We start from the raw sequence: 24,866 nt of genomic DNA, 5'->3' as shown, positions 1-24,866 counted from the left end.
TTATAAAAGTTACGTTTAAAGTATAAACAGCACTAAGTGCTTAACACTGAGTCTGTAGAAGACAAATACGGAAATCTAGGGCACTTTTATCCTTGATTCAGACCACCTGGCAAAAGAAAAGTAAATGAATAAAAAGCCAAATGGAGCTGAACAGGTCTGCTTCTTATTCTTCTCATGAAGTCTGAAGAGACTTATTTTTATTTACCAAGTTCCTTGAGGGCAAATACATTGCAGTTTGATGTACTGCTGAGTTTAACAGGGGCCTCCAGTGGGGAATAACAAGAGATTCCTGCAGGTTAGGAGAGGTGGGAAGGGAGACCTAGCATGTAGGTCCAGTCTCCAACATGCGGAAAGCCCGGGCAGATGGCACCCCACACAGACTGGTTAGAAAGGAGATGCTCAGGATAGCAATAAAGAGAGAGCACACAAGGCACTAGGAATAATCACAACAGCAACCCAACAATAGCAATGAGAGTGACAGTGAGAGTAATTAATTCTTAATGAGTATAAAAATTATATCAGGCAGGGTGCAAGATTCCAAAAGGACAGCAATGACAACATATGGTCTCTGCCTTCAAGAAAAATAGAATCTAATTAATTACTAAGAAAAATGAATGTTACTTTAGGAATGCAAATAGAGTGAAATGCCATGATAGATCAGATTGGGGTGTTATGGAAGTGCATAGCTGAATCATTTGGCCCAGTGGAGGGAAGCTCCCCTGAGAAACTAACTGATATCTAAGCATGCAACCCGACAGAAAAAAAAATGGAGAATAAAGAGAGAGGAGGTGGCAAAAGAGGCTAAAGAAGTACGTGCTGAGACAATTGAAGATGAATACAAATATCAATATTTAATTTGTGCCTCATCAGGCTTTGCATAAGTATTCCATATGTCCTATCTAAAGACCGATTCAAGCAACCATAGACAAACAGAAAAGGCAACTGTACGTTCATTGGAGTCATGACCATTCTTATTTCATCACCCACAATTGTGAGCTGAGTTGATGTCTCTTTAATGTATTAGTCTGTGTTCCCTCTCCATAAACTGTAATATCTTTGAATGAAAAACTTTTCTTTCTGAAGGGGTAGCATCAACTAAAACTTTCCCTGAATGAGGAAGATTTAAGATTTCACCAAAGTTAAATAAATAAAAATAAAGTTCCACGTAAGATCTTTTTAAAAGACCCTAAATAATGACTCTTCTAACAACAATTTCCTGGATTGAGGGCTCAGGCTCAGGCCCCTTTCACTGGGAGAGACCCACAGCTGTTAGCCTGAAACTTATTTTATATATTGATTTGAACCCTTAATCAGTGACTCCAAGTAATAAAATACTGATGATACTCATAGCACTGTCAAGTTATTTTGAAAAGTATATGTCACAAACATTTCTTGAAACATCCTATATTTTTCTGAGATTGAAGATTCATCCAATATTTTTCTGAGATTGAAGATTCGTCAACCTACTTCAAAGACATGATTTCGTATCATTCATCCTGCTCACTTCTTCCAGCTCACTTTCCTTCCTCTGCTTCCAGAGTTCAAAATGCTGTTTTGTGGCAAATGCTACCATTTTACTCTGGCCATGTTTATACTGCTCCTAACTTCTGCCCTGATTCACATGTGCATGGCCATTCCTTTTTGTTCTGATTAGCTCCTGGTGTCTACATTATTCTCTTTTCTTGATATCTTCTCTCATATCACAGATGAGATCCAATTGTTCAAACCACTGGTAGAAATGATGCTGAAATGAGCTATCTGGTTGCACATCTAGTGTGAGTAGCTTACTGCAGGTTCTGTTACTTCTCAAAAAGTGAGCAGAAAATTACCCTCATTTGAATTATATTTACGAACACAACATTTTCTGAAACAAAACTCTAAACATATGGTCTGTCAAAAGGTTTTTTTGTGTGATTTATAAGATTTATATGAAATCTTATAAAGCTGAACAACTGAACTACATTATCAAATATTTGATCTATTTTATTGAAAAGAATAATATCATAGGGGATCTGGTACTCATGAAAACAGTAACTATTGAATTTAGCATTCTGTAACATACTTAAAATATGTTATAGAATGGAATATATGAAGCTTAAATTCTTGATCTCAAAATCCCGATTTCTTGGCTTATCAGTTCAAATGGGCCATGAATGTTTTTAATGTTACCTTTGAAAGGCACAGAGTCCCAGGTGACAGAGTTCTAGTACAGCAAAGCCTCTTTACTGTTCTTTCTCTGAAAAGTTAGGAAAGATATCAATCCTTCCAGCTGAAGCAGGTTTTTTTTAAAGAAAATTTAAATGTCTATAAGAAGCAAGGTGAAGCATTAAGACAGACAGATGACGGTGGGAGGAAAAGGTTATGATCCAATCAGACATTCTTTATTCTTGAAGAATAAATAGTATTCTTTCTTAGTAATGAAAAAAAGGTGTAGGTCAGGGGAGACCGGGGTGCGGGGGGGAACTTGACAATAGCTATCACGAAACGGCTTTTAAATGCCATCAATTGATGCATTTTTAAATTGTTAATAGATGATGACAAATAATTTGGCAAACTCCACATTATATTTAGGTATACCAAATAAATGTGGTGAAAGTGCACATGTGCACTTCACAGGCTGTTCAAATTACTACCTGAATAAGAGAAAGCAAGACTATGCTTGTCATGTTTCCTTCCGGCACATTTCCTGGGACACTGTAGTGCTCACAAAAGCATTTGTTGAATGAATAAATAATTTGCTAGGGGGTCATTTGACACAGACTAGAAATTAGCTTAGCTTGTCTTAATACTAAAATGGGAAATTATAATAAGCTCTAAATCTTACTTTGGAGGCAAGTTAGAATACTCAAGGATTTTCAAGAGAAGAGACCATGCATTATCTTTAATCCAGTGTCATTAATCAACATTATTTCAGTCACACAGTATTGACAAGATATTGCCACATAGCCCAACACGCAATTCAGCATGAACAGAGTTTTGCTCAAAAATTATTCTATGCATTAAGTTAAAAATAAATCCATAACACACAATAAAATTTAAAACTACCAGTCCTCTACAGTCTGAAAAGTATAGTAATAGAGAACAAGGTAAACAATACTGCTAAAAGTACTCCTATGAAACTATATAAGCACTTGAGAAATAAATGGCTTTATGAAAGGGAAAAAAATTTGCCCTGTTAAAGAATAACTCTCAGAAGGCCTTCTGTTGTCTGAAGAATTTTCCCGTTAAGTACCTATCCTTATAATTAGAAGTTAGGACTTTACCTCCAAACTAATGAAACAAAACTAAACAATATGAAATATTACTGCTGGAAATATTGAGCCCTGTGACATTCTTTTCTCTTTGCACGAAGAACTCAAATTTGTGGACGTGAAGTCTGCTGCTTCATTAGTCATTATTAGAGTTTTCTCCATGTCCTTCTTTAGAATGCTAGTTTTATTCATACATACACATAAATATGAATTTTAAACTGTTCCTACTAAATTTAAAGAGAGATTTTCATGAAAAATGTAACCTATATGGGAAAAAGAATGCTCTTATTAGAACACAGGGGTTTTAGCTGTGTGTGTGCATATATGTGTATGTGTGGAAATACATATATATGAAGAAACTTTCTTCTACCCTCCTAGGTACTGCCATTTGGTCTAATAATCAAATTGGCATGAGACAAATTAACAAGAGAAAATAATCAAATTTAATTACATACCTACGTATAAGAACCCCACATACAAGAGTGAATCACTGACTTCACATACAGGAAAGGTCAGAGATAGAAAGGCAAAATGAGATAGACATATATATATAGATATATATATATATATCTATATATATATATGTCACTGAGCTAAGGATGAGGTAAGGCATTTACTCTGGAGCTTCAGAAGGGAGGAAGGCCATTCCCAGAAGGGTAAGAAAAGCACACCTTCAGGAATTAGAAGTCTGCCCTGCCCTATAGATAGATCATAAAAAGTTATTTGCGCCAATAAGTCTTACTATGGACAAGGCCTCTAATTTAAATTCTTTAAGGAAGAGGTAAAAGTTTCTTAAGAGCTCACAGCATCTTGGTTGCCTTCAACTCAGTATAATCCACTTGACAAAGTGGCATATCTTGGGGAGGCTTGTTTTCAACTCCTTTACATACAAATACATATTAAGAAATGAATCATTGGATGTCTTATAGGGAAGCCTGGCCTTAGTAATCTCCTGATCTCTTTATCATCAGCAGGTGCCCACTCTGGGTGCAACCTAAGTGATTACTCCCAGAAAGCTCATAATTGCAGTAATTAGGGTCATGTGACCTCCAGCTTGCCTTGCTTTGAAAAAAAAGCAGATGGCCAAATATTAGCATTTGAATGAGCACAGAGGTCTTTTAGCTGAAGGACCAGAAAGCTGTGAATATCTAATCTCAAACCACTTAAGGGAGTAGTTTAAGTTATTTTTATATTGTCCATTCTGCTCTCCACAGAGGCTGGCCTCCCATCACAAAGGCCAAATCTAAGCGGTACCACCCTGCTGATTTATTCAGTAACCATAAGGAAGGAATGATGATTTTACTAAATCTTTCTATTTTAAAGTCTATTTTTTCTTTGTTTTAGAATATGCTAGCAGTATATTCGGCCAAAACTATCCATTGACTACTTTTCTTAAAAAACAATGATTTTATTCATTATAACAGCAAATATAATTAAAAATAAGAGGCTAATTCCCTCTGTTTAAACTAGCGTAGAGACTTTGACTCTGTCTTTTTCTTTTAGAATTTCTTTCACTGTCTTTTTCAAATGTGTATAAATCTTTGTAAGTGGCCAATTTAAGCCTCTGGGCGTTCGTTCTCACACTCCTCCTGTTTCCTCAAGAACCTGGGAGCCATCTTTTTGAAATGCAAACATGAAGAGGAATAGCCTCTTATGTTCCTATGAGAAAATAAGTTCCTATGAGAAAATAAGTCAAACTTCTTGGGTTCCTTGCTCCAAGATGTTAAACAACGGTCCTGTTATAAAGATATGAGAAGTTTGTCCCTCCTCTGAAGAATGCCAATTAACTTACACAGATGGTCATCCCAATTGCAAGGTGAATTTATTTAGTCCTTTTACTCGACCACGATTGTTTCTCTTGAAAACATGTATGTAATTAATGAGTTGTATCTGCTTGGCTATGTAAAAGGGTGAAATTTCTTTTCGTCTTTGCAATCTCAGTGCAGCGGTCCCTAACCTTTTTGGCACCAGGGACCAGTGCTCCCATGAGAATCTAATGCCTGATGACCTGAGGTGGAGCTGAGGCAGTGATGCTAGTGCTGGGGAGCAGCTGCAAATACAGATGAAGCTTCACTTGCTGACGCCTCTCACCTCTGGCTGTGCAGCCTGGTTCCTAACAGGCCATGGACTGGCACCGGTCTGCAGCTCGGTCTGCAGCTCGGGGTTTGGGGATTTCTGTCTTAGTGGATTGCCTGTGATGAGCAACAAATTATAATTAATGCTTATTCAATAACAAAAATGTTTTCTTTCTCTACTACCTCTGTAGCAGAGATTTCTCAGTTGGAAGAAGTTTTGTTTTTAACCATATTTCCCCAACAAGTTCAATTTCAATTAAACCTTCTCCCTGTAGTAGAGCCCTTTTAAATAATTTAACAAATAATTCAAATGGTGAAATTCCAAATTTCCCATGTGAAATTTAATAAAGAGATATAGTACTTAATTTTATTACTTCATTTATCTTTAATTATAAACAAGCTCGGTAATATTAATACCAAAATAAAATAAATTCAGATAGCATAAATGCTATTTGGAACATTTAGTTCCATGTGTCAAGATATTGGTATTTTTTTCCTTTCACAAAACCTAACACAAAAACACAGTTTTATTAATGGAAGCTCTTGGAACAGACACCCACATGAATATTTATCTATGTAATTATTCTTTGTGCACAAAGAGCATAAAAAATATCACGATGGATTGGATTTTTGATCATAGTTTAAAAAAGCAGATACATATTAAGGTAGTTCAAAACATATCTGTGAAAAGGAAAAAAAATGGAAGACTAAGACAGAAGGAGAAAATTAAGAGGTAGAAAATCCTGGTCCTAACCGGTCCCGAAGTCTGTTTCAGGTTTCCTAACATCCAGTCCTGAATCCCTTTTTCTGTGCCTCTGGCTTTCATAGACCCCTTTCAAGAAATCTCCTTCTTTCTCTCTCACTTTCTATTATGTTTATTTAAATTCTATTCACCTTTAAACCCAGCTGAAATTCCTTTTTTAAAATGAGGCCCTTGTAAATCACAGTGAATTATAACTTCTCTGGATTTCTCTAGAAAGTTATGTCTGTACTTAGTATTTGATTATATTGCCATGTATTAGTTACTATTTATATACATCAGTTTTCCCTTCCCTCAACTTGACTGCAAGCTTTGGAGATCAAAGAAAAGTATTTTTTAAAGAAGCCACTGAACCTAACACTCAAATGAACTACAAGTGTATTCTCAATACTTGATTTATTAACAACTGTTCTGTTTCACTGAAACTGTACCTTCTCAAGTAGGCTTACTTCATATATGCAAATATTTTAATGAGAGTACAAAAAACCACCCATGATTTAGAAATACTATCATTTATAAATTCCTATGAAACTATGAGACTGAAGAAAATAATCTGGTTCCCCAAAGTCGAGACCGGGCAGAAAAAGGGTTATCATCTAGGCTGTTTGTTTTCCTTTTATTTTTTCTTTCCTTTTTAAAAATCCCCATTTGGCTCTGAGGCATTTATCTGTGACTAGAATGTTTTTACATAAACTTTTCTCTTCCTTGAGCATATTTCTTCCTTATCCCCACCCCTCATTGTCCTCCTGCCCTGTAAAGTAGTGTAATTCTATGTGGGGCCACCTGAGCTAATGAATCCTGCACCCAAGGAGTGGTGGTGCATTGTGTGACTAGCTGAGTGGGACAGCATTTTTGGCAGTGTCAGACGATGAAATAAAGAGATAAGTATTGAGGGCAACATCCGTGTGGTCTTTATGAGATAAATAATGAGCTGTTATCCATGACATAGAAGTGGAGAAGATATGATGTTCAATCCAAAGAGAATGGTTCATCGGAGAAAACTTTTGGAAAACAAAATCAAATCAAATCACATGTCAAACACTTTATGTCACTCATTAGCATTTTATAATACATTATAGTGACAAAAAAATTATATTTCTAAAAGTGTTCTACACCTTGTTGATTAATGAAGTAATTGACTTTTACATCTTCTTTATATTTATGAAATAATGAAGAGTGTTTGTATTTTCTAAACACAAAGTTAAAATAACTTTGCCACCAGGTCTCATCCTCTTTCTGCAACTGAGCACCTCAGTATAACCAACAAGAAAGTCTACTAAAATTACCCAGATATAGGAAAATCAGAAAATTAACAAATATGTATTCAGTTCCTACAATATAAAAGGAATTCTAAGTATGCGGGAAGAGGTAGAATGATGTTTAATAGAAGGAAATAAACATTATTTAGGTAACTACTCTGGGGTTTACATTTATAATTGATTATTCAAGTACCATCAGACATTATAAGGTAACTTAAGTAATTATTAAAATGCAACATATTTTTTACGTTGAGCAGAACTTGTATGAAATAGAAGAAAACATGACTGCATGCCACTGAAACACCTATGTAATAGCTTAACCTGAATATATACATACAATTTTGCTCTGGTCATAAATTTCATTTAACCTACATGACTGCTTCTACATGCTTCAAACATACTACTAATAGTAAAAGATTTACATCTTAAATTCCAAATAGTTAAAACAGGTAGAAAACCCCAAGGGGCAAACTGAAGACGAAGGTCGTCTCCCCATGACGTTATTGCCAGATGGTCTGTATTAGATCTCTGAGTCCCTAAGAAATAATGGAAAGTTAAAATGAAATTTAAAAGTGTTTATATCTATAAAATTGCCCATCAAATGAAATATCCTGCACACTGACCGATTTTTTTCCATATTTCCAAACTTACCTAAAAATTTCAAACAATGAAAAAAAAACCTTAGAAATAAAAATAAAAACCACAATTAGACTCAGAAATTCTTGTAATTTTACTTTTCCTCCATGGATACATGTAAGTTTTCTATCCCTGTTGTTTAATTTATTCTCCTCCACGGGGCTGATATTACTCACGGCTGGCTAAAAAGCCTGTAATGATGTCAGGATGGGGATTTTTTTAAAAGTTGGCTAGCTCAGTCTTATAGCTTAGCCTTGTACCTAGAGAGCTACTTGTGGTAAGGCAGTAAAACGGGGCAATAGATTTAAGGACAAGACTGAAAAAGGATTTCAACTCTATAGGTGAAAGGTTGTCAGGCAAAAGATATCAAGTTCGTTGTGAAGATTAATATAAATGAAGCCATCACTGAATAGTGTATACTCTCATATTATAAACAAGTAATTACATTTGGATAAATGTTTTTTTCTACTTTTTTTTTATCCCCCACAAGACTTTTCTATATTTTTAAAAACTATTACATTTCACCGAGGAATAGTCTGTTATAAAAATTGTGTCTGGTTTAGCAACTGAGTTTCTCTATTCATAAAATAAGGATGATAGAATTTAAGTTCCAAATATCTATTTATATTCTAAAAATTAGTATACTTGTTCTATTTTCGAGCTATAAAATTTATTTGATAAACATACAACATTTATGGTAAGATAGGAGGGGAGAGAGAGAGAAAGAAAAGAAAGAGAAGGAAGGAAGGAAGGAAGGAAGGAAGGAAGGAAGGAAGGAAGGAAGGAAGGAAGGAAGGAAGGAAGGAAGGAAGGAAGGAAGGAAAGAAAGAAACAAAGAAACAAAGAAACAAAGAAACAAAGAAAGAAAGGGGTAGATATATAAACATAGATGCATGTGTTAATGAATTAATTGTTGTTTTTTTTTTATTCAGCCCTTCACTAATTAGAGTTAAAATAGTGGAAAGAAAAGTAAAGAAAGCAAAGACTCTAAAGTAACATATGATGGTCATAAGACATTGAATAAAATGGAATGAAACCAAATTCACTTTGGTTTGTTATCACAAATGATTTTTCAACTAACATTTTTAATATTGCTAAATAACTGAAAGGAATTAGTTCAGAAAAGGCAGATAATTTTGCCTTCTTTAACAAAAATGGCCCATCAAGTATGCTCCAAAGCGAAGCCCTTGTTTTGTTCATTGGCAAAACTACCCGACACAAGCATACACATCTATGTATCTACCTAGCAAATATATAATTATATGTTATATTCCTTTTTCAGCTAAGCATTCTTAGATGAACAACTGATGAAACTTAATAAGTCTCATGTAAAAGTATAGAAGCAGAGAAACAAGAAAGCATATCCCCTTTTAATAATATAAATTAATTTTGTAATAAGTAGGCCACAAAAGAAATAAAGGATATCTAAGTGAATGGATTTCTTACATAAGAAGAAAATGCCCTTTTTATGTTTTTATATCCTTTAAACTTCCCTAATAAGATATAAGCCCAAGTGAGAGTCATGGAATTCTTTAACGATATAAATGGTCTGCAAAAAGATCAGTTGTGCTATTCTTTGGAATGATACTCTTTCTTTCAGATGAATTCAGGAAAAGAATAAAAATTAGCTGATCAGTGAATTAAATCTACAGGATTGATTTCTAAAGCATGGAGTTTGTATGAAAACACATCCAGGGAATTTCCTTTTGTAGCCATTTGATACTACATTTAGTTAAGAAAAAAAAAAGAATCAGCCGGAACATTTTCTTCTCACATGAAAAAATAGATCCATTACTTGTTATTTAAGATATTTCTGGTGGGTTGTGTTTTCCTGTTTGTCCTCTGTGGCATGGCATCAACAAGTCTACTTCTTCAGTATGTCAAGGCTCTGTCAAAATAAATAGCTATTCTGAAAACATATATTCCTGAGGTATTTCATTAGGTCATCTGAGGAGACTGAGAAGTGATACCAAGTTTGCCTCTCACCCCCACTTCTACTTCCTCCCTACCTCTCCCGTTCCAAATCATGGCAAGAGAGTATTTCTTTATGGTAGGTAATGTTTGGAACGGGAAAAGATTACTTTTTATAAAAAAGAGAAAATGAGTATTTATGATGGTTCAGGTTTCAGAAAGCAGTACAAGAGAAAGCAAATTCTAGTACTAACTGGTCTTTCCAGTTTGAAATGTGATTCTAGCACTCCTGTATCTCTCTTTAAAATGGTAAACAAATAATGAGACATTCTACAAATCTTTCCAGAATCTCAAAGTCACTTTGTCACATGCCAATCCAATAATTAGAATTCTGGATATGTTTTCATCCATAAGTATATTACTATTATATTATGCTAAATGTAGGAATAAAGTAGATTAACAAAATCAGTTTTAGCATACCTTTACTTTTTAAAATTCCTCAAAACTTAACACTTATTACTGTTTCAACTATCTTTTGGGTGATTTGTTTAAGGTCCTTGCTTTTTTGCTCAACTTTTCTATCACCGAAAGAAAGGATACAGTGATTAATAATTGTTTTTATTACATATATATAGCTATATATTTGGTTTACAGATATGTAAAAATTGTTTATTGTTGTTTCTAATCTTTATAATTCATACAATAAGCATTTCCTGGGTGTCCACTTCAAGGCCTTACTACAACAGGAGGAATAAGGGTAAAGACTCCAGATTCTATGAGTTGCTAGAGGAGATGAGACATACAGAAATAATCATAACATAAAGAAGTACAAATAAATGCTATGAGATCTATGTGAAGCAACATCAAGCAGGTTAGAAGGGAAACAGATCTTCTGCCTGAGGTGGTACTGAAGGCTGACTATGTGGCTTGTCAGAGACTTGTCTGTCTTGATTCTGGCAAACTTAAAGCACTGAAGCTTAGTAAGACATGAGTATCTTCTCTTCCCACTCCTGATTATATTAAAGTATTAGCATTTTCTACATTTTTTTAAAAAGTGAAAGTTTGCTTAATTTTGCAACATGCTGCTTAGTTTGTTAACAATATCTTTAATAAAAGATAAAATATCACTCAGCAGAACATAAATTACTTTCTTGTCAATTTAAAATACTATATATATGTATTATATGTATAATATATATACACACTTCTGGCTTCTTTCATTTATATATTTTATTTCATGACAATAATATTAAAATCTTCATTAGTTTTATTCCCTGTATTAAGAAAAATCCGAGAATTTATTACTCATGTAAAAACTAGGAAAAGAAAAGATCTTTCGTATAGATTTTAAAAGTGAGTTGAAATGCTCCCTATTTAAGATTCATAACTATACATTATCTCATTTAGTCTTTAAATGAAATATGTTATTTTTGTTTCCATTTTACAGGTAAAATCAGAGAGCTTGACTACAAGCAGCTCAGCAGTCTGGAAGCATAAAAGGCATCAGAATTCGAGAACATTACATTAGTTTCAAGTTTACAACATGATTTGACATTTGTATATATTGCAAAATGATCACCACTGTAAGTCTAGTTAATATCTGTCACCATATACAGTTGCAGAACTTTTTTCCTATGATGAGAACTTTTAAGATCTACTCTCTTAGCAACTTTCAAATATGTCATACAGTATTATTAACTATATCCAGAAGTGAAATTGCTGGTCATATAGTAGTTTTATTTTTAGTTTTTTGAGGAACCACCACACTGTTTTCCACAGTGGCTGCACCAGTTTATAGTCCTACCAGCACTGCACAAGGGTTGTTCTCTTTTCTCCACGACCTCACCAATACTTATTACTTCTTGTCTTTTGATTAACAGCCATTCTAGCCGGTGTGAGGTGATACCTCACAGCAGTTTTGATTTGCATCTGTCCGATGATTAGTAATGAGCATCTTTTCATGGACCTGTTGGCCATCAGCATGTCTCTCTTTGGAAAAATGTCTATTCAGATCCGCTGCCTATTTTTTAATCAGATTATTTAGGTGTTTTTGTTTTTTTGTTTTGTTTTTGCTGTTGAGTTATATGAGTTCTTCATATATTTTGGATATTAACCCCTTATCAGATACATGATTTGCCAATATTTTCTCTAATTTAGTAGGTTTCCTTTTCATTTTGATGATGGTTTCCTTTGTGGTGTAGAAGTGCAAGGACATTTCTGACACTCCATTCAATATATCCCTATGTAAATTCTGCTTTCATATAATTTTCATTATATATCATATTTTGTGTTGCAAATCTCACTATTTCTAGTGGATTGGTACAGTTTTTAAAAGTCTTGCTATATGTAGCTGCTTTTCCTAAATATTATTAGGTAACTAATTACCAAATTAAAAAACTTTTAAAATCTTTTCATTCTCAGTTGGAAAGAAAAGCAATACTAATTGTGCTAAACCACCATATCTAAGTGGAAGACCTGGCAACATGAGAGGTTTTAACATGTTTCTTTTCTATGTACGCTGTATATATTTAAATTGATGTAATTACTTTGGAATATATGTCTTATAACTGCACGATTAGATCAAACACATTTAAATTATGTTCACACCCACACAAAAGAAACTCCATATAAGAGATGGGCGGAGAATCAGATTAAGAAAAGTTTTGTTATTTTTTTAAATTTAACAATTTTTTTTCTTTTTACATGTTTCTTTTTAGTTTTTTTTTTTCCTTCTTAAAAGCGACCAAAATGAGATGAGACTTTAAGTTGCCATGTTGACCATACCAACCATAAAACAAAATCCAAACGGGAAGAAGACAAAATACAATTTACTTGTAATTAAAATGATAAATTATCCAAACGTAACCCTGTGCATTGAAAATATTTCTGATTCAAAGATTTATATTTTGCTTAAAAATCTCATTCTACTTGTAATTTCTGCTTGGCAGATGAGTAGGGGCTAGCAAGGAAAAAAGAGCAAAAAGTTTAAAAAGTCTTATAAGAAATTCCGTGTTTAAATGTGTACAAGTTTACATATAAAATACTGAAGAGTGAATATAAAAGGAAGCCAGGCTAAGTGTCTTCAATAATTTCAATGCCAAACTATATGAACACATAATAAATAATACAGGTTACAAATAGAGACTTTAAATATCACTGGTGTATACTTCCTACTTTTTGTTCTTATTGTTACTAATTATCAGTAGGCATAATTCCAACATGTTATATTTACTACAATCCATACAGATTTCAACGATAGGAAAACACAATTCGTATATGAAAAAAAGAAACAATAGTAGCTGTGTGTGTAAGGAGGGAGGGAGGGAGGGAGGGAGAGGGAGAGAGAGAGAGAGCGAGAGAGAGAGAAGAGGGAAGAGTGAGGTCAGAATGGAAGCCAGAAAAGGTGCATATTTACTGTGTGCCAGCAATGTGTTAGACACTGCAAACTGAAGAGTAAATAGGGCTTTGAAGGCTAAATTCCTGATTAATCTAAGTATAAACGAAAAGACAATGTTTTCCTCTGTTAATTATTAATCAAAAGCCCATACAAAAAGTTGAGCAACACCTGGCATTTTGTTCTTTTATAAGTAACAAAGTCCTCCTTTCATTCAGGGTATAGATGTTTCTTTTGTTTAAAAATCTGAATATTCTAGAGAAGAAAATAGAAAGGACAAATGAAATTCCAAGCCTATTGTGGTGAGTGCCCTCTAAGACTCTGTTATTACACTAAACTGAGTTAAGCTTTGAGTCTCCCATAAAAACCAATTAATAAGAAAACACAACAAAAGATATGACATCTTAAAACTCTGCTAATTAAGTGAAATTTGCCATTGATAAGCTATTTTCCAACTCTACCATCCTTAGGAAATGAGGCTACCAATTTCAAAAGTGTTTTCCAGCCAATTCAGAAAGCTGACCATTCTTTAATATGCATACTAGCATTAACAAGAAGTCATTCCTTTGATACATGTGTTTATTAAATGAGCAAATTGGAATTGGATCTTATTATTTAATCAAAATTCAGCTAGTAAGACAGGTAAATATGAAACACTCGATAATCAAAGAAATTGTACTAATTCCGAAAACAAATGCTGCTCAGGAAAACTAGTTTGTAAGTGCCCCAAGTCTGAAATGTATCCAGTTCTCACTAAATTCAGCTTTCCAACTCTGTAAGAGTGCTCTGACCCAGCTGTATGAAGGCCCAAGATGCCTCCATTTTATTTCAACATCAATATAAAAACACACCACCACCAACCTTAATTCCAGCCAGCAGTCACAAGATACCCTGGATCGGATCGATAAAGTCTGAAAGATAAACAGAAAAACATCCCATAAATTAAATCAATTGAACGAGTTAGTCTTTTATTTTACTTAGAGGAAGATGAAATTAAGTTGCTTGGTTCCTTGTACCATAAAATTTACTGGCTGACAAACATTGATATACAACAAAGGGGGTTATGTTGTTATCAAACTTTAAACCTAAAATTATTTTCTAGGTTTCATTTAAAAACATGTATTAGGTGCCCAAATTAGGTCTTATTTTTGTTTTCAGCAGTTTCTATTTATTTCAAGTGAAACAATTCTCATAATCTAAAACATCAACCAAAAAAATTTTAAACAAATTCTTTACTCAATAAACTACCATTTCTCTTGAAAGATGTTTAATTAAAAATAATAAAACTGATGCATTTGGATTCTTAAACAGAATTAACATCCTTAGATAGTCTGTAGCTTTTGTAGTCCAGAATCAATAATCTGTTTAAAGGCAAAAAAAAAGTCAGTTAAGACAATTCCAATGGCAACCTATCAATCTTCTCATTGCTTTCTTATACCTAAGGCTTGCCACTAAATTATGCTGCGAAGCACACTGTCAAATGGAAGTAATAAAAAAAGTAAACTCAGGACAAAAGCAAACCCAAAACATCTGTGCCAAAAGTCAACCCAGTTTTTGGACAGTTAGTAAAGAAAATAACTATAAAATGACATAGAGTGAGATTCTTGAGTTGCTACAGGGCGCATCTATAGCTAAATTGCCAATTAAAAAAACAATTTAGGTTTTAGAAATATGTTTGTAAGTTAACTAGATTGGAAGTTAGAATATGTTCCACATGACATTGTTAGAAATGGTTCATTATTAAACTCCTGGGTTAAGTCCAAAAGCTAAATTAACCAACAAAGGTAATTATTTGATGAAAAGAATAGTCTAAAACAATATCTATATATTCCAATGAGATGACATATTAATTAGCTTGGCTGTAGGAACCATTTCACTATGCATATGTATAGCCAATCATCATGTTGTATACCTGAAATATATACAATTTTTATTGAAAATAATATGTAGGGAACAGTAGTAAACAAAAATGATTAAAAATAAAATTCTTTATTTTTAATCTTAAGGGCAGGTGCTTAAGAAAAATGAACTTTACCATACAAGAATGAAATGATAACTGGATAAAAAGTGGAGATTAAAAAAAGGATTTGGGGGGCATTTTGAGGAACTTTCAAGATTATTGGCTTTAGTATGTCTCCATCCACTTCAAACATCTGACTTTATTTAACTTTGAAACAATTATTGTTTTTTTGCTATAAAGCTAACAATTCCCAAACTGTGTGCCATGGTACCCAAAGATGCCACAGTAAATTCAGAGAATGGTGCAATATTTTCAATGTATGAAAAAGCACAGCAACATCCATCAGGCACCACACAAATTACTAACTTGAAGCGGTTCATACTTTCATCATTATATTATGATACATTCCTTTCAATGATGCCATAATTTTGCAAAGTTGGGTTTTTGATGGCATTTGTGATATAAAAGCAAACACTGCATGAAACTAATATGAAATATGAAATGAAGATGACAATATCCACTCTAATTCCCAGGTTTGAGGACAGGGGAGTACCTAACATGCCACACATCCCATTACTAAGTAATCCTGAGTTTCTACGTATAAATTTAAAAAGGTTTTTTTCTTTCAATTTGTATGTGATATTTTTTTTCAAAAGGCCACTAAATTGCTAAGAAATAAATACTTATTATGCTAATTAAATGGAACTGTGAGGTACTTCTTTGGCCTAGGGGCACCATGAAAAAAATTACAAAAGTACTCAGAATGCCATAGACTGAAAAAGTTTGGGACACTCTCTATTAAGCATATTTGTTTTGTTTTGTTTTTGTTCCACAGATTTAAAGAGGAGAGAAAGCAGGAGAGATTTATAAATAATAATAATAATAAAACACTAGTAAGAGAGAGAGAAGGAAAAGGAGAGGAAGAAAAATATTTTCCTAAAATAAGAGGGAAAAAAATGGGAGAGTAGGAAGGACAGTTCTTCAACACACTGAGTTACTGTGTATGTATGATTATGTGTGCATGTACATGTGCATGTGCAAGTGTGCTACTGTGTGTGCAAGAGGTCACTAAAAGAGTACACATGGATGCTAGGGGGTGAAAGACAAAGAACAAGTACTTGGTACTCTGCATATGTGTACTCTGGGAGTTGAAAAAAATTATTTTCCTTCTACTCTTCTAAGTTCTTCTGGCTGAACTAATAATCAACTAATAGGAGACAGATTAACAAGAGTAAATGACCAAATTTATTATACATGCACGTACAGGGGTTCCCTAAGAATATGGGACTCACGGACACCCAAGGGCAGTTGAGGCTTATATGCCATTTTGGACTAAGGAGAGGGAGGCAGTACTCTGGAATTTCAAAGAGAATATTCACAGGTAGATGAGAAAGACCAAACATTCAGTAAACAAATTCTTGCTGGGCCATCAGAACAATGGGACACAGACTATAAAATCTAACAAACAGACTTTACTAGTTTAGCCCTGTCTGCCATGTTTAGTTTATACTATGCTAAGGTGATAGCTCCCTTCCTTTAATCAGGTTTTTTTTTCTATCTGAATTCCTTTAGGTAGAAAGGGCAGCGGGGAGGAGGGCAGGGAAGGCAAAGGTTCTGAGTCTTCTGTTTCTTCAAAATAATCAGCTTAAAATAATCAATATCCCAAAAGGCATATTTTTGGGTGCAAACTCTGCTTCCCCTCGGTCCATGTAAACCATATTATCAGTCATCATTCCCTAAGAAAAGGTGGCTACCTAGTTGCCTGGAGCCACTGAGAGATACAGAACTGCATATTTGTTCAAGTGTAGTTTTATGCCATAATTTACCATTTGACCACAGCCATTCTTTGTAGAGCTCTTTGGCATATTAGATCAATATCCTGATATTTTTAATATTCTCTTAAGTAGATTGGATTTCATCTTTTCTACATGTACTTTCAAATATTTGCTTTCATAGCGAAAACAAAAAAAAACTCTTGTAGTTTTTCAAAAGTCAGGCTTTATGATACATGAATCTGGCTGCTATATGTGTTCCATAATGTGACTGGGGAACATTCCAACTTGTCCCTCCCCATCATTGTGCCCCAAGCTAGCCCCATCTCCAAACACGTCTAGTTTATCTTTTTTCAAAACAGCATGAGTTAAATACAGACTTTATTTAAAATACTAATGCTGTTTTAGCTATGTGAACCTTGTATTTGAACCCACAGGCTTAGCAAGGTGTTTAGCACACTGAAGAGTATCAATAAATATCTGTTAAATGAAGGGGTATAGTGTACTTTTCTGAAAATTCCCCTTTTGGCAGAAATAAAAAAAAAATTCCATCCTTGCCCCATCTGACTTGCATAGAAAATATTTAACAAAAACAAATTTCTGAGGGAGGAAAAGTGTTGTTCATTTTTTACCTGGTAAACTCAAGCTCTCTGGATGTTTTGTTTGTTTGCCTTTCGTATCTTAAGGAGAGCACTTCCATTTGCAGCACCAAGAGCAGCTGCTTTGTAAATAACTCCCTGGACCTCTTTTTCTTTTCTTTTTTTTTCCTCACCCAACCCAGTTATTGAACAAATAGGCACAGAATAGTGAAGATGTATGTTGCCCTAAGGCTCAAGCCTCACGGTGAACATCTGCCATTTCAAACACACAGGTCAAGACTTCTTGTGTTCTGTCTTGCTAAACAATGGCCTAAGAAGCACAACTCACATGAAATTCTTATCAATAGAATTCAGTATCTGCTTCCATGCAGTTTAACTTATCAGCATATTAAAAACACCGCTTCATCCTCTGAGTTTCTTTCTTCACACCAGAAAGGGAAAATGTCAAGAAATAATCTTGACAGTTAATTACTAAAGCCTTTTTTCCCTCTTTTTCCAATGAGAAATGACCTCTTATCTCCATATTATAAATCATATTGTGATATAAGATCAAATTATAAACCTTATATAAAGCTGAAGTATGCCTGATTACATCTCACAAAGAAGAAAAATGGAAAATATCAGACATTTCAGCTATTAGATTTTCAAGGTCAATTGTCATGAAAAGCCACTTTTCACACCTCCTGTGCTTCTCCCTTCTTAAAGTTACACCTGAGTCTCAATTTACAGAAACTGTTACTGTTTGAGTTTTAAGTTACAAATACAAATGTAGGAAATATTGCAGTTGCAGGGCAAATAAAAATCAATTCTATTTTTTAAATAGAATTTAAGCATTTCTTACTTTTTTATAATCTTTATAATTTTAAAATATAGGTTTGTTTTTTTTTTTAATAGCATTGTTTAATATGCCAGGGATCCAAAGTTCTTTGCCATCAAAAAGCTCACTTAGAATCCAGTGGGAAAGAGGTGGTTATAAAAAGACAAAAGACAAAAGGCCATGACACAAAGCAGACAAGCCTGCTGCCACAAAGAAATACCAGCAAAAAGCTATGAGAGATCAAAGAAGAAAAAGAACAAAATCCCATTATATAGATAAGGATTCACAGAAGGTGCACTTGAGTTGGGCCTTAAAGGAGGCAAAGAGTTTTGATAACTGGAGATGGAATGGGAAGAAGACCAACTCAGACAATGAACTTAGCAGAAACAAAGTAACTAAATAAGTAAAACCCAGGAGATGTTCAGAAAAACTGCAGTCCTACCTGGCTAGAGTGTAACACACAAGAAGAGCGATAATTGGGTGAAAGGCTTGGTTGGGTCTGTACAGTGAGTAATGACCTTGAATGACAAGCTGAGGAGGCTATATAATTGGATATGTTTAATTTTGTATGCTAAAGTGAACCACTGAAGGTTTTATATTCAACAATTGCTTAATTAGGACATTTAATCTGGCAACATTTTGTAGATTGGATCAGAGATGAGATTAAAGGGGAACAGACCTTCTCCTTCAGAAGTCCATGTAAATGGTAATGAAGAGTCAACTCAGGTAGAGACAGTATCAATACGAAGGAGGAAAAGAGCTCCAATTACTGCACTGGAGAGTGCCTTAGTCCAGGATGCCAAAACAAAATACCATAGACTGGGTGACTCAAATAATAGAAATGTATTTTCTCACAGTGTGGAGGCTGGAACTCCAAGGTCAGGGCGCCAGCTTGACCTGGTTCTGGTGAGAGCCCTCCCTTCCTGGCTTGTAGACAGTCAACTTCTCGTTGTATCCTCACACTGTCAAATTAGGGCCCCACCTTTGTGACCTTTTTTAACATTACCTCCTAAAAGCCTTATCTCTAAATACAGTCACACTTGGGGTTAGGGCTCCAACATGTGAATTTCGAGGGACACAAGTCAGTCTATAGCAGTGTAGCTAATCTATGGGAATTAAGGATTGGATGGATATGAAAGGCACAAGACCAAAAAAAGGAGCTGGGAGAATTCTGGGAGCAGTTGAGACAGTCTCCCAGAAAGATGATGTCATTCTTAGAAACAGAGAAGGCTGAAGGAGGATCAGGTGGTTGAGCAAGAGTGGAGGATGACAGGCTTTTTTGACACAGTAAGCTTGAGTTTCCTGCAGGATAATCAAGGGAAAGTATTCATCAGACAATGAACCTATCCGCGGAGGGTATGACTTTATGTGATATGCAAAAGAGTGAAATCTTACTTAAAATTAAAACAGATAAAAAAAGGAATGAAAATTGTGGTAATATACTTAGGCTAAAATCTATCAATATAGAATCTGAAGTGTGTGTATGTTCCAAATCATCGAATTAGGTTGTCTAGCCAGTCCACCTTATTGTGTACTTAATCACACTTTGCCTTGATAGACAGCTATCACATTAATAGAGTCCTGGCTGTGTATAAGCCCATATTGTTCTTAATGAGTGCCATATCCTGTCTGCCCAGACTGTGGCCTGGTCTGGGTCAGTGACCCGGCAAATCCATGTTTGTATCGCAAGCACTTAATGTGGTATATGGCATGAAGTCAGGGATATATAAATGTGAAATGAGTCAGCCTCCAGAAAAAGAGGATGAATCATGGGCACTCCAACTAATTTCACCTCTAGACTTTGTATTATTCATATAAAACAACATCATAGGAAGCTAGACACAAGGTATGCCTCTTAATGGAATGTTCTGTACTCTGACATGTTTGCTGTAGCTGCTGTAACAATGGCTGGAAATAGAGATTAAGGCTAAAGAGGACCAGTTCCCTGCTGGGAAATTATATCTAATTCATCCATCTACTGTCACAACACAGGGGGAAAAAAAAGACCAAGTGGTGCAGGAACTAGAAATAATAATAAGTACACATTGAAAGTGAATAACTTTCAAATGCATCCGTCATGAAATTTGTTTTACAAAAACTATAGCACAGTGAGTCCTCACCTAATGTCGTCAGTAGGTTCTGGGAAGCATAGCACAGGCTAACTGATACAAGCAAAGAGTTAAGTGCCCAGGGCATGTTTCTGGTCTCACAAAAACATCACCAACTTCCAAATAAAAACTCAAAACACTTCTAATATTAAGCACTGAAATAAATGTGAACTATACATACATTTAAGAAAGATGAATAAAAACAAGTAAGAGAATGATTTTCCAACCCACTGATTCCAGGTCAGGGTCAGGGGTGGCTGGAGCATATCCTGGCAGCTCAGGGAATGAGGTGGGATCCCGCCCACCCTGGACAAGACGCCTCCCATTGAAGGGCACACTCACACACACTCACAATCATTCGAAGTGGGACAATTAAGAAACAATTCACCTAATGTGCACGTCTTTGGGATGTGAGAGGAAACCCAAGTACTCAGTTTGAACAACACAAGTTTGACCTGCACAGGTCCACTTATGTGAGGATTTTTTGCAATAAATACATACAGTACGGTAAATCTATCTTCCTTATGGTTTTCCTAATAACATTTTCTTTCCTCGAGCTTTTCTTAGCATAATCAATTAACATATATTTTGTTAATCGACTATGTCATCGGTAAAGTTTCCAGTCAGTAGTAGGCTATTAGTAGTTAAGTTTTGGGGGATTCAAAATTATATGCAGATATTTGACTGTGGGAGGGGTTGGCACTACTAACCTCTGCAGTGTCAAGGATCAACTGTATATAGGTTTTCATATTTTGTTTTTAAGTTAGGACGCTGATGGTTTTTCCTCATTGTGTAATTCCTTAAGGAATTCTCACATTCCATTTAAATTCAGACAGAATCAATACAGGGAAGCATGCTTTAAAAAAACTTTAAGAAAACAAATGTCAAATTTTTTGAAAAGAGTCCAGTCTCCCTTAGTTCTTTCTCTCAGTATTTACAGTGGGACAAAAATTTTGGAAGATGGTAGTATTTGTTTTTTTAAGAAACTTTTTGCTGACACTACCTCAAAGGTCTAAGGCAAAAGAGTACTTCATAGTCTCATCTCAGGTTCTTTCTTCTTTCTTTGTAGTTTTTACTCTATTGATGTTAGGCATATAAATAGTTTAAGAAGTTAACTTACTCAAGGTCTATGATAAAACACAGCAGTAGGATGTGTGTTATTTGAAAGCTACAGTATATCAAAATAACACTATTTATTTTGATAAGGTAGTATAGTCGAGTGATGATGGAATCTGCAAAAGCCAATAAGCTTATTTTTTTGCAGTATGAAAACATATCTGCTCACTCAAATTATTAGTCTTTAAAATTTGAGGTTTTCTATGGAACGCATTATTATCTGTTCAAAATCTTTAATAGAGCACCATCTCATGAATACTTGGATTTACAACTGAGATTTGAAATGGTGTGGGATATACATGAGGCACTCACAGAGCAGGCAGTACGTTTCTTGGGTCTAACACCAGGATGTCTTTTCAGATTAATGCCACAACCTAGATTTCTCCAATTCTGAAAATACACATTCAGTAGCCCTACTAATGATTATTTTGTCATTTCAGTGAATCCTGAATTTCAAAGGAATGCACAGCAACAAGTGATCCTTAAACAATAAAGTAAATCTGGTCCCCAAAGCTCTAATTTCCTGAAAACTCTGGTAAGGCACCAACAAGCCAAATTGGAGCATTCCACACATTTTTGGACCAACTTCTTTGAGTCAGAGGCTTTCTTCAGTGTGAATCCAGGTGTCTTTAACTCCTACATATGCTGTTGTTGTAACTCATTTCCAGTATAATTTAATAAAAAATTGCAAATTCCCAAAAGAGGTATAAAAGGATCGACTTTAGAACTATTTATTACAAAGAACATTGCATCTATTTTTAATATTCTTGTTGCATTTCATGTTACATATAAGGGACCAAAAAAAAAAAAATCAGAATTTATATATAACAATGGGAAATCCTATGTCTGGAACAAATGTAGCTGCGGCAAAAGGTAGGGTTTCCTGTAAGTCTAAAAGCATTAATGTAAGAAACATCTACTATTACCACATGTTGAATATTAAGTACTTTCTCAGACTCCATCATCCTTCAATTACACTAATCAAGGGTTAAAGCTGTAATTTTCCCCAAAGCAGCACTGGACTAAAAAGTATTATGGTGGAATGAAAGTAGCTTAAATTAACTACTTCTTTTCTTTATAATTCTCATATAGGCATACTATATGTACATTTTTTTAGCCACTTATTTAAATCTATAAGGGAAATATTACAAATTTGGGTTAAATTCCTAATCTCATTTATTTAAACAGTATAACTAAAGTACTGCTGCATAGCTAAATGGAATGTTTATGGCCTGATTATAATCCCAGACACAGCTTCATCATTATTTTACTTTAAAAATGTTTTTCCAAGTAATAGGAGTACACTGGGGAGTTAGTTATTCACTCCTTTAACTAGTGAGTTTTGAATACCTGCTTCATGGTAAGCACTTTTCTAGAGACTGGAAGATAATGGTGGCCAGTAAGTTATCAACAAAGTTCCTGCCCTTTTGGGGCTTGCATTCCTTTATTGGAACACAAATACATAGGAGAGTGATGACTGCTAGGAGGAAAAGAAAGCACGGTAAGAGGTGAGTGAATGAATGGTAATTGGGAGCTTTCTCCTACTCCAGTTTCAGCAAGAAAGAAGTAGAAGCTGAAATTATATTTATCAAAGCAAGAAAGCCCTTTCAAAGAGGAACATTTCAATTGGCAGATCCCTGACCTACCACTGTCCTTGAGTTAAAAAATGCAAAAGTAATACATTCATGTGAATTCTGAAAAGGCACAAAATGTGCAATTTGGGAACTAGTGTGGGATTTTAGTAGCAGAATTGGTGCCAACACTAAAACTAATATCTCACATTTGTGAAACTTTAAGTTCTTCCACATAGTCTTGCTTAATCCCATAAATTAAGATACGTCTGATAATCCAGATTTAGCTGGCTCTCAGGCATGATACCTGCTTCCCAATGAAAGGTAATCTTTGGGCTATTCTCAATTGTTAGCTTGCCAGAGTGTTAAATGTCATGTAAGAAAGAAAACAATCAAGAGACAAAACAAAACAAATGACCGATTTTTTGATAGTCTCCTGCAATGAAATGTGCCCAGATAATAACATGGGCTTCATTTCTAAACTTTTGACATAATAATAATAATAAAAGAAGTTTCAGAAGGTGGGGTTCTATAATTCATGCCTAATGAATTGATTAAATCTTGTTTGCATGAGGCACAAAATTATTTACAATACACCACTGATAGAATTCCTGTTGATACATACATCATCAACCAGTAAGCAGAAAAGGAAATAAGATTTGACAGCAGCCAGGCAACACTGAAACGCTGCCCCATGTTACTCACAAGAAGACAGGCAGAACTAGCTCATACAGTAGGTACCTTGCCATTTCTGAGAGCACTCAGCATTGGATGGACCTAGTGCCACAGCAGAGTAACTATATACACTCTTTAGCAGTTAGAGAAAGTCAACAGGCCTCTCCTTGTCTGTAATGAAGAAGCCAATTACCAACTTCTGTTGTGTGTGTGTCACGGTCACAGTTGCGCTGCACAATTGCTATAGTGTTTCCATCTGCCAGTTTCATTGTGCCTTTTGGGAAAAGAGCTAGAAGACTTAAGTTTTTTTCCCCAAGAAATTGTTCTTCAATAATAGATGACAAGGAACATTTAAATTATCAAGAAGGCATTATTTTCTAGCTATCTGAACTCAAGAAGGCCAAGCTGCTAAAAAGGCAGCATTTCCTGACTTGCAGTAATTTGTTCCCAAGTAAATTTACTAAAAAGATAAGATTCAGTATAATGATGCATTAAAGAAAATACTTCAACTTCCTGGAACTGTAAACTACTGACCACATATCAGTAAATGTTCACTGTTAGAAGACCTGCTGCACTCAGGGGCGTTTATTGTTTTAACAATCAACATAAATGACACCCACAAGAGTTAAAATCACTTTTTTCTCAAATGCAAATGAATTTTTCTTCATATCATACTTGGGAGGATTACAGGGTGTAAGGGTCCTTATTCTTATATTTGTAAAAGAGAATCAAACTTCAGGAAATGAAAAGAATGCCCTAAGGTCATCTAAGTTTTCAGAAACACAATGAGGTCTCAGAAACACAATGAGCACCAAGTTTCCTGATGGGATGATAACCTGGGTAAAGCTAAGGGGATTGGCAGAGAATGCTGCATAATCGATCTTCCGGAAGGGCTCTGAGCCCCTGTGAAAATCTCTCCCAGCTGTCACCCACCTTTCCAGACTCCATGCATTTTATTAATC

At 34.8% G+C, this 24,866-nt stretch overlaps 1 protein-coding gene across 38 annotated transcripts in view; it reads right to left on the bottom strand.

Moving 5' to 3' along the window:
* The window catches only part of MAP2 (microtubule associated protein 2), a 247,564-nt gene that overhangs the window by 169,141 nt on the left and 53,557 nt on the right, over positions 1 to 24,866 (bottom strand). For 37 of the 38 annotated variants that reach the window (XM_039844656.1, XM_039844655.1, XM_039844622.1 and 34 more), the window contains one exon: positions 14,148 to 14,197. The gene's annotated coding sequence lies outside the window, so the exon portion shown is untranslated. Of the gene's footprint in view, positions 1 to 14,147; positions 14,198 to 19,113; positions 19,216 to 24,866 lie in introns of those variants that run through there. The other variant, XM_039844613.1, reaches the window with a different exon arrangement.

This window comes from Pteropus medius, unplaced genomic scaffold (assembly GCF_902729225.1).
Source record: "Pteropus medius unplaced genomic scaffold, Ma_sr-lr_union100, whole genome shotgun sequence".
Lineage (NCBI taxonomy): Eukaryota > Metazoa > Chordata > Mammalia > Chiroptera > Pteropodidae > Pteropus > Pteropus medius.
This window is presented reverse-complemented; position numbering and strand designations above follow the sequence as displayed.